The sequence below is a fragment of the Nestor notabilis genome, unplaced genomic scaffold (assembly GCF_000696875.1).
Source record: "Nestor notabilis isolate BGI_N333 unplaced genomic scaffold, ASM69687v1 scaffold3501, whole genome shotgun sequence".
Taxonomy (NCBI): Eukaryota; Metazoa; Chordata; class Aves; order Psittaciformes; family Psittacidae; genus Nestor; species Nestor notabilis.
In genome coordinates this window covers 1-10,570 of record NW_009914083.1, presented here as the reverse complement: position 1 = coordinate 10,570, position 10,570 = coordinate 1, and positions in this window count along the sequence as shown.

Genomic DNA, 10,570 nt, shown 5'->3' with positions numbered 1-10,570 from the left:
CTGTCTAAAACCTTACATGATCCTTCTTGTCTTTTGTTGTTATTGTAATGGTCAGATCAAAAGGCCATAAGCAAAAAAGGTGATCAACACGTAATGTGTATTTAACACACAAGTACAGAGAATGAAGGAGGTTTTGCTCAGAAGAGCTTTTAATCCATTAAACTGTCTGTTCAATACTGAAGCGAGCAGATTAGAAGGAAAAGGCAGTCTCCGGATTTCCAGCTTATTACCCTACCTTGTCTACCACATAAAAATTCAGAATAACAGAGCTTCTGAAACTGTAGCCTATTACGCATTCTTGAGGTGTGCCTGCATTGAAGCTTTCTTTGCTTGCATAATTGTATATTATCTTAGCATGAGGTTAAAGCCTTTGGAAGCTATACTCAGCTGTAAATATTTAATTGAAGAAAGCTTTAGTCACTGAAAACAAAAGCAGATATATATACCTCTCATGCATGCTTTAGAGACAGTAAAAATAATTACAAATGGAGTTTAGTCTAACAGATAATGTATGTTCAACTTGTGGACATTTATCACTAAGTTTTCCATTTGATTTTTTCCCATGTGCGCTGATGAAGAACAATTTTCAGTCAAATTAGCATTAAGTCCTGACACACAAAGGCAATGCAGTCTCACCAAACACAAAACACATGGATGGACACACTTTCAATCTGAATAGCTCAGGCAGCAAACTTGCCCAACATATTGATTACTGCATAATTTCCAATTCCAGAAAGATCAGGCAAAAGTAAATACAACTCTGAAACAGCTACTGCTCAAGATAAAACATTGTCTGAAAGTTGTGTCATGTACCCACCAGAGAACAGAAGTGCAAAACAAAAGGTCTAAATGCAGTTCCTACCTGTGCCATCAAGGTTCTGGTTGATCTTTGGAAAGTCACTGGTCCTTACTCTCTGGTTAGTTCCCTACTCTCTGGTCCATTCAAATTACAGCTGGAAGTGTATTTCCTGAAGTGCACCTACATCATGCAGCACAACAATGTAGTAGTTGTAGTAACAGTATAGAGTCCTTAGGTACTGCCATAATTATGTTAATATGACTAAAACAATTTTGCATACTGATTCCAACTCTAGAATACACCCGCTTGCTTACCACTTGCTCCTAACATACCTCTTTCTGCATTTCCTGCAGGTTTAAGGCTTATCTTTTTGCATATCAATCATGGTTTCAACAATTTCAAGTTAGTTATTTCTAACAAGTTTCTGAAGCCAATATACACTGAAATCTGGCCATGACAGCCAAAGGAAATCAACCCAATGAAGCATAAACCAAAATGATACAGTTTACTCATTTTAAGTCAGTCATGAAAGTTCATCCTGGGTGTAAAATATCAGGAAACTTTCAGAACTGAAATTGCTTCCTTAGAGCAATGTGCTTACTATTTCTATTGTACTGCTTGTTAACTCCTGGAAGACAAAAAGAACGCTGTAACACAGTGTAATGGCCAAAAGCATCTCTGTTATAGAAACAGAGAGCATGACTAGACATAAAATGAGTGCTTCTGAAGTGAAACTTTCAAATTTAATTGTTGAAGGAGCTGGAGTTCAAAAGAGGAACCACATTTCACAATTCAAGGGAAATATTTGCTTCTTTTTGAAATCACCCAGACATGGAAAGTTATACTACTAATAAATCCTTATCACATCTTAATAGCTTACCTAAATGCAGGGGCAGATTTTTTGCCTTGAAGCAAAAGTTTGTTGTGCCTACTTATGGATTACACACTATCTAGCGCATACAATAGCAATGAGTGGGAACACTTACGGCACTGAAATTTGGAAAATACCCAGCCACCCAGTGACTTTCTACACATGAATCATAGAACTGGAGGAATCTTTTCACGAAAGCCATTGCACCCGGCATCCCTCATTAACAGATCTACTAATTTTCCACTCCTCAATAGGAATATTTTTTGGCATTTCTCTCTCTCTTGTATAAATTATTCCTAATTAATTAAAATGAAATGCTTAAGATGGGTGAGTTCATTAACTCCTTTAATGAGAAAGAACATTTTGGACCTCATTATTAGACTGTCATCAGTATCTGTTAGACAGTTAAATTAATAAAGTGATTATATTCAAATAACTCAGGCATTTGCATTTTATTTTTAACATTACACGTCTCTTTTTCTTGCTCTGAAATGGGGAAATTTTGCTGGCCGTGCACAAGTACAGTCTGGATGAACTTCAGTGCACTGCATACCTGGACCTTTAAATGTAGCTGGGGGTCATAATAGCTGTGGTATAGGAAAGGTCCGCTTCAGGTCTACTGAAGCCTCAAGGTATGATTCAAGCAAGTACAGTAGAGACATCCCTTAAAAATAAACATACTGTGGTCCCTTTATTGTTAGAAAGCAAAAGGCCTGAAAGAAAAGTAGAGAGAATGGACATTATGTATCCTTGAAAGCATCAGGATAAAGCAAGGCACAGCAATAATTTGCTCCTGTACTGCACTCTCTGTATACTACTGACAGGCTGTGAAAAATATCCACTGGCTAAAAGCAATATACAAGACAGAATTCGAGCACCAGACGTCTCCCGTTCTTGTGAAAAGCCATGGGTGTTTTGTAATGATCTCGTCATGCATCTTTCTCAAAGTGATCCTCCAGCTATGCAGTAGCCCTTTAATGGTTTTCCGGGACACTGATGCAGTCAAGGCACACAGAAGAGGCACACAACCTTAGTTCAAAAGGAGAAATGCTACTGCTTTGAGAATCAGACAGATGAAAAAAAAATGGTACCAGTTAAAACATTAATTTATAGATGATCTTAACTCACAAAATCTAGATCTGATTTTTAGCAAGAGGTCTCTGCTTTATACGTATCCCTGCAAACTGAAATGCCAGAACAAGAATTCTTGCTCCCAAACATTATTCAATAGACAATGCAAGCATCTTTCTTCCCGGACCCCCTCAGCACTGAAGTAAAAAAATCATGGCTTTTCTTCCCTTTCTCATGTTTCCCAAGTCATAAACTTCTCATCAATCAACAGTAACAAAGAAGGAAAAAGACATATTCAGTCCTGCTCCTGCATGGACTGATCTGTATTTTAAATTTTGTCATCTTTAAAGCCAAACAAGATAAACTGCTGCTTCTGAAGAGGCTGTTAGATTTAACATAGCCACATGGAAACAAACTACATGAGTGAGATTTGCTGCTCAAGAGACAAGTACAAAGGAGGGAAGTGGAAGAGTTTTTTCAATTTAATTAAGAAACGGTTCTGTGTCTCAGGCACTGGTGCCTTCTAGACAAGTGCAGCTGATGAGGAATTTAAAGCACTGCTTCTTCAACTAAGCCTGCTTCAGTTAAAGAACTCAGACATTAACAAAGAGAAATTTAGCTGAAAAATTAGTATAACACCTGTATGACTGTTTAAATATTTATGCCACAGCTTATTCTTTCTTTTAGGCTTCAGTTAGCTGCACAATTGAATACCACAGCAGTTACATTAAGATTCATCCCAGAGATAATGATCGAAATTAAGTTATGCGCATGAGAGCTGTCATCATTTGGAAGTACTATTGGATACCCTGGCTTGAAACTATGCTGTTGATCATTATGAGGATACACAGCCTTCACAAGAGCTCTCTTTTCGTGGAGTGGTGGAGGAATGCCCACAGAGAACAACCCCACCAGTACCTCTGCCCTATACACAGCTCTCGCACAAACATCCATCCTACTTTCCATTCCACTGTTCATTTAATCATAAGGAAAAAAAAAAAATCATAGCTGATGTGTGTGACAGGCTCACAGCTTGAAACGCCTGTCACTGGTGGAGCTGTGAGAGAGGAGGGACCATCCATGTCACTAGCTACAAATCTAAAAAACCCCAACAGGCATCCCTGTAGTAAACACTTCCCAAAACACTTGAATCCAGCCAGCTCATAACTAAATAAAAATGAAGTCCAAACAAAATTGCAGCTCCTCAGGTATTCCAAACGTGGTACAGATGCAGAAGACGTGGCCAATGCTGGGAATCAAAGCCCAGAGGCAGGCAGGAAGGTTCTTCAGCAAAACCTAAGAGCAAAAAACACCAATCTGCCATTCTCTGGAAGATTCTGACTAACGTAACATTAAGTCCAAGATAAGTGTACTTTAAACACCCAAGATAAGTGCACTTTAAACATTGTCTTGTTCTTCACAGTACAGTCATACAGTTGACCAGTAATCCAATTCAAGTATTTGCCAAAAATCCATGCAATCACTATTCTAAAATACAACATATTCTTCTCTCTGCACTAAAGCAAACTTCATCAGTTCAATGACAGAACTATTTAGAAACAGTAAAAATAGAAAAACTGTGTGTGTGTGGCCTGTTTATTTCTCCTCTCACTGGGAGATGCTATTTAAATCATTAATCCGATTACATGTTGGAAACAGAACTAACATAACATTGTATGTACAGCATTATATCTTTGTTCTTCTGTGGGAAGAACACCAACAGTACATCAACCCAAACTTCCAAATACAGAGATGAAATATTGTAACTGATAAAGTGAAAGAAAGATAATTCATTTTTTTTCTGTTAAGTGTTGCAATGGTACCAGACAAAGCTGGTTACTTCCACACCAGCCTTTGGTGAAGTAGGAAGTCTATTTGCATTTCATAGCAAACCAGGGTTTTACCAATTACCTTAATTCAAAGCAAGAAGACATTCGGTTCCTGTACACTGAATTAACTACCTTTTTATTGAAAATCTGTTAAGACTAATGATATATCCATCTTTAATTACTTAATTATGAATATTAAGGATAAACTGAAATTCTCCAACATAACTAAAATTATGGCATGAGAAACCTGTTCTGATTTAAAATAACATTGTGTTTCATAAGGCTTTTAATGGGCAGCTTTAATTTATTGCTTAAAATGACTACAGTTCTTCAATTTATAATGCTATTTATTGTTTCACCTGTGGTATACTACATGTTCTTATCTTCCTATGTGCATCAGCTGGCTTTATAGTAGAAATCTTACAGGTCTTACATAGTGTTAGTTACTGAGTTTACATGCCTGCATCCAAACTGGATGCTATCAAGCCTCTTCAGCAGGTGAGAATTATCTGCATTTTTAGCCTAGCTTTTAAAGCACCAGTTACTTCAAATTCAATTTTCAAAAAGAAGACGACCACACAGAAAAGCTGAAATACTTCAACCTTTACTAAAAATTTGGATTCTGTGTATGCTGAACTCAGGGAAATACCAGGATTATCAAACTATATGTGCCAGAATATTTTACAAACACGTCAGTGAAGTGCTACTGGTTCAAGTTCAATTATAAAAACAGTGAATGCAGCCACCTTTGAAAACACAGGGCATCTCCAGAAATTTAATTTCAAAAAGGTAACAGGTGCTTTTGAAGTGAAATAAGAACAAAACATCAAAAAGAAGTGCTCCCACATTTTCACAATACCATCCCCTTTTTTCTAGCACAACTTACACACTTCAGCCCAAGTATTTATTTCGCCCTGAATTTCTATTTATCATATTTAGTATTCCTTTTTTTTCCTCCCATAAATCTCAATCTGAAGTTGTCCTGACAAATATGATCTCTTTTCACACATAGTGATACAAAAATAAGTCAGTAATAATAGTCAGTAGTAGATCAGTTCTTTTAACTCCACTAGTTACAGACAGCAAAAGATGTAACAGAAAGTTCTCTTCTCATTTTCACCAACAGACCAGTTTTAAATACTGCATATGGAACATGGTGGTTGGGCTGGTTCAGCAAAGCCAGGTTAAGTGACTGGTCTTGTTTCCCCTAACAGATCCCATGGCACAACCAGCTGAGCTCTAGATAGCCACAGAAGTTTGAATTCAAAAGGTGAAAGACTGAAAGTTTTAATGCAAGTGGCTTCTAAGGAGTGCACATTTTATTTTAATGAAGTCGTTCTGAAAATTAGGAGGAATCGTTTTGCAAATTTTCTAGTTTGGGGTTCCCTTTCAGTAGCATACTTTAAAAATGCACTAAAGTCCAAGACACCTGGAAAGAAATCTCTCAAGCACTCATTATCATAGTGTTTGAGTAACTCTGTTATTACTGCATGTGTGACAGAAGGGTGACAAGGCAGTGCGACTATTTTTCTTTCACAAATTACGTGCCGAGGCACAGAAAGACTGACCACAACATTTTTTACAAGCTCTTCAGAGCACACATTTTAGTAAACGAAACTAGGATACTAAATTATTCTTCAAAACAAGTCTGATTTGTTCAAGGTCACATACAATATTATGAGAGAACGGACAGAACAAGGAAATGTGTCTTCATAAGCCTCCAGCTACTGTCCTTATCTGTGAGCCAAGCTTTTTTCCATAATAAATGTCAAGAGGATGTAAGCACGTGCTCTGCTGCATAGGGAATCAACTTGCTGAACCAAAATCTAAATCGAGAGCCCTGGATAACAGGCCAATATTTATTCATTATTATTTTGCAGTATAAAGCAGCAAGAACGGTGATATATTGAATTGAATTGTGAGGCAGACAAAGCTGACACTGGACAAATGAGTAGTCAATTTTCTTTTCTCATCACCAGCCCTTAATATTACAGTACTCGCATGATTAAGCAGGTTGTTAGGCAGACACTTAAAATCATACACTATACAAGTGTTTCTATGAGAGATGGAGCTTTCAGAAGCAAAACTTGGGCAGTCACTTGAGCAAAGCTGGCATTGTCCTGAGATAACTAACTTGAATTAAATTAATTTGTATATACTAAACCTTCACCACTATGGAAATACAACTACTGAAATAAGCTTCTTTCAATCATTTCAGTGGGCATTTACTTTCTGAGTCCTGAGCTCATTTCTGTTCATAGAAACCTTCAGAGATTTCTGAAGGTGTTTGGTGGGAAAAATTATGCAAAAAAGTTACATGAATTGCATGATTCAAACCCAAAGTGGTTTTGAACCCAGCAGTGTACATATATTACTGTAATACATGCTCTGTGAGTATACAATGCTGAATAAGGAGTGAAAAATTAACCACTGATCAAACAAGGCTGATCCATATAGGAGAGATGTAAGCAGGTGCACAAGCTGTATATTATCCCTAACTCCAGTAATTCTTGTCAGTTTTTGACAGCAACTTTAAAACACAAGCTTTCTGCTATGCTACATTAGAAAGAAAAGACACTGCACAAAATTCAGACAAAAATGACAGGTTTTGAACTTGTTCAATAGTTTTGTTCCTGAGAAGGGAATGTACATGCATGCTCCTCTTTTGCACGGTCTGCATAATAATGTATTTCCAATCATACCCAAATGTAAGACACAAAGGAAAAAGTCCTCAGTGAAAAAAAGCTAGGACAGCTATTTTATTTTCTACATTCAAATCCCACACTTCCACTCATTAAATTCCAGTTCATACAAACAGCAAATTACAATAAAGATCACCAGGAGCATTACGTACTTCAAATCTGTGTTTCTGTCTCTACTAGTATATCAGTAGACTATACTGCTTTGTATGGAGTTGTCTCTTTAGGGATGTGATTTTATTTTCTGAAGTTCTTCCTTACAGAGAGAAGTTCCAGGTACACAGTTACAAGCTGCAGATGCAAAGAAGAGCAAAGGCTGGCACTAGTGAACTGAACGGTATCTGCGCTCATCCGTACATCAGGGACTGCTCTGTTTTCTTTTGCGAAGTGATTGAGATGATTCAGTTTAGAAAGCATCATTACAATTTTTTTGAAAACAATTTTTCTTGTCAAAAAATAACGGTTGTGGCCTACACTCTAACGGGAAAGCAGAGATTAACTTGCATTGAAAATTTCACAACGAATGCAAATGTCAGGCTGCACACTATATGTTTTGTTTCTTTCTCTTCTGAATCCATTTGACAGAACAACTCTTCTGGATTTTAGTGTCTCTAACCTTTTGACACTTTCCTTCAGAATGTTTCCTTATGCTAGACAGCTAGAGAAATACTAGGAGAAAACTAGTGTATCCCAGTTTATACACTGATTTAAAATAAAAGGAAAACCTGATCAAGAGAACACCAACACAAATTAAGGAATGCTAAAAAATTTCCCTAACATTTAGGACAGATCCAAAACAATTCTCTCTGAAATAACATAGAGGGTTTATAAATGTGCATTTCAGTAGGCAGAACATTTAACCCTCAATAAAAGGAAGATGGTGAACCATCCTTTTTGGGTTCTGAACTGTATTCCAGAAATGCAAAGTGAAGAGCTAAATAACCGAATAAAGCATAGAGATTACTTTGCTTAGCAGGAAACAGTTAACTATTATATCTCTGCATTACGAGCCATTAACTGGGTAGGAGTCTTACAAGACTTACAAGGTTCAGAAAGATGTTAATGGAACAGCTGCCAGATAATAGGATGGCTGCAGAAATATGTATTTTGCCATTTGTTATGTTGATGTACAGTGGTGTACATCTGTCTGCAGATCAGCCTGATCCGAAGACCACCAAAGCGCACAATAATCTTCTTGGTGACTTATGTAGCATTGGTGCAGACTCTAGACAAATTTAAACCAAGACTGGTAACCTCTACATAAATGCTACTAAACCCTGTCAAAATAGATTGAATTAGGCTTAATAACCTGATTTTGTCGTTAACGTAGTACATAGTTGTACTGTTCCGGATTTCACTATGGTGGCTTAATACTGTGGTATTAAAGTTGCTTCCTCTTCTGCTTAGTGCAATGCCATAATCCTTTGCTAAGATCATTGTCATGGCTGTACATCCAAGACATAATGGTTATATCTCATGAGACACACACCCCCTACAGTCCTGCAGTCAGTTCTGGGTCCCCCAAGATAAGAAGGAGGTGGACCTGTTGGTGCAAGTCCAGAGGAGGGCCACAAAGACGCTCAAAGGGCTGAAGCACCTCTCCGATGAAGACAATTTGAGAGAGTTGGGGTTGTTCAGTCTGGAGAAGAAAAGGCTCCAGGAAGACCTTAGAGCTTCCAGTGCCTAAAGGGGCCAACAAGAAATCTGGAGAGGGGCTTTTTACAAGGGTGAGTAGTGATCGGACAAGGGAGAATGGCTTCAAACTGGAAGAGGCTAGATTTTTATTAGATACTATGAAGAAGTTCTTTACTGTGAAAGTGTTGAGGCACTGGCACAGGTTGCCAAGAGAAGCCATGGCTGCCTCACCCCTCGCAGTGTTCAAAGCCAGGTTGGACAGAGCTTGGAGCAACCTGGTCTAGTGGAAGGTATCCCTGTATATGGCAGGTAGTTGGAACCAGATGAGCTTTATGGTCTCTTCCAACTCAAACCATTCTGTGATTCTATCATATATTGTTAGACAAAGTCTTCTTTAAAGTTAAGAGTTGGTGAAAGTAGTCAAGAGGTTCAGCCAAATACTTTATCAATGAATTCTCGGCATCAAGCTTTGTGTAAAAATATTTTTCATCTATTTGCATTTTCTTTAAAGTAATTTAATTAAATGTTTATTATTCAGTATCCAAAGGGCAATTAAAAGAGCACTGTAGCTTTCTTGTGGGCTATTAAATATTGAGAAACAAAGCCATACAGACAGCTCTACACAGACCGTCACCATCTTTGTACTACAATGTTTTAATCTAACAACATCTTCTTTTGAATTTCAATATTTTAACTCCATACTTTGACTTGTCAGCATCTCATCTCTACCCAGAGCTGCATTACCTACCACAGAAGAAATGCTCTATCATCTTTGTTGTTATTTGACAGAATAGGTAATGTCATAGTCCAACAATGGCCAATATAATGTAAATAACAGGTAACGATACTGTCTTCTGGATGCAATACACATCAACTATTAATGCTGTGCACACCTTTTTTGCGCATCAAGAAGTGATCTGACAATCACAAAGAAAGATCCTATTTTCTTGCTTCCGGAAGTCATCTATGGGGAATGATAATATGGGGTTATCAGCTGCATGAGGAAATGTAAGACAAGTGACAATACATCACTGATTGCCTTCTGAGCATGAACAAATGAAGCAGCATGCAGTAGCATAGAAAAAAGAAACTCTAAGAATGAAAACCAGGACAGCACTGAGGACACTGTCAGTATCTACATGCTATTCTTTGGGTAACAAATTAAGATATTGTTAAATCTTACTTTGCAAACTATCTTCTAACCTTGTTGTAAATGCTTTTGTATATAGTTAAGTCTCCCCAGCCATGACTAAGCCTTGTAACAGCATGCTCTGTGTGAAGTCTACCTCTGCTCTGTCCGTTCTTTTCCCCCACCTTCCCCAGTTCTTCAACCGTGAAGACCTATAGTTCTCTGGTGTTATGTGCAGCACTTTCACCAACTCTGCAGTTTTCTCTCACTAGCAGTGGTCTACAATAATCATTAGAAATATCTACTGTTTTCATTTTCTTGGTGGACTAGTACCAGAAACACCAGAAATCATGGTCAGTATCACTGAGGTGATTTTTTTTTTTTAATATGTCTAAATTCCTGCAGTGTTCACTGAATGGAGCAGCAGAGCATTTCAGTGTCCTACTTCTAAGCAGACGGCCCTAGCAGTATTTTATAAATACACTATTATTCCTTTGCTTCTAAACCAGAGTCCATCATAGAATCATAGAATAGTTA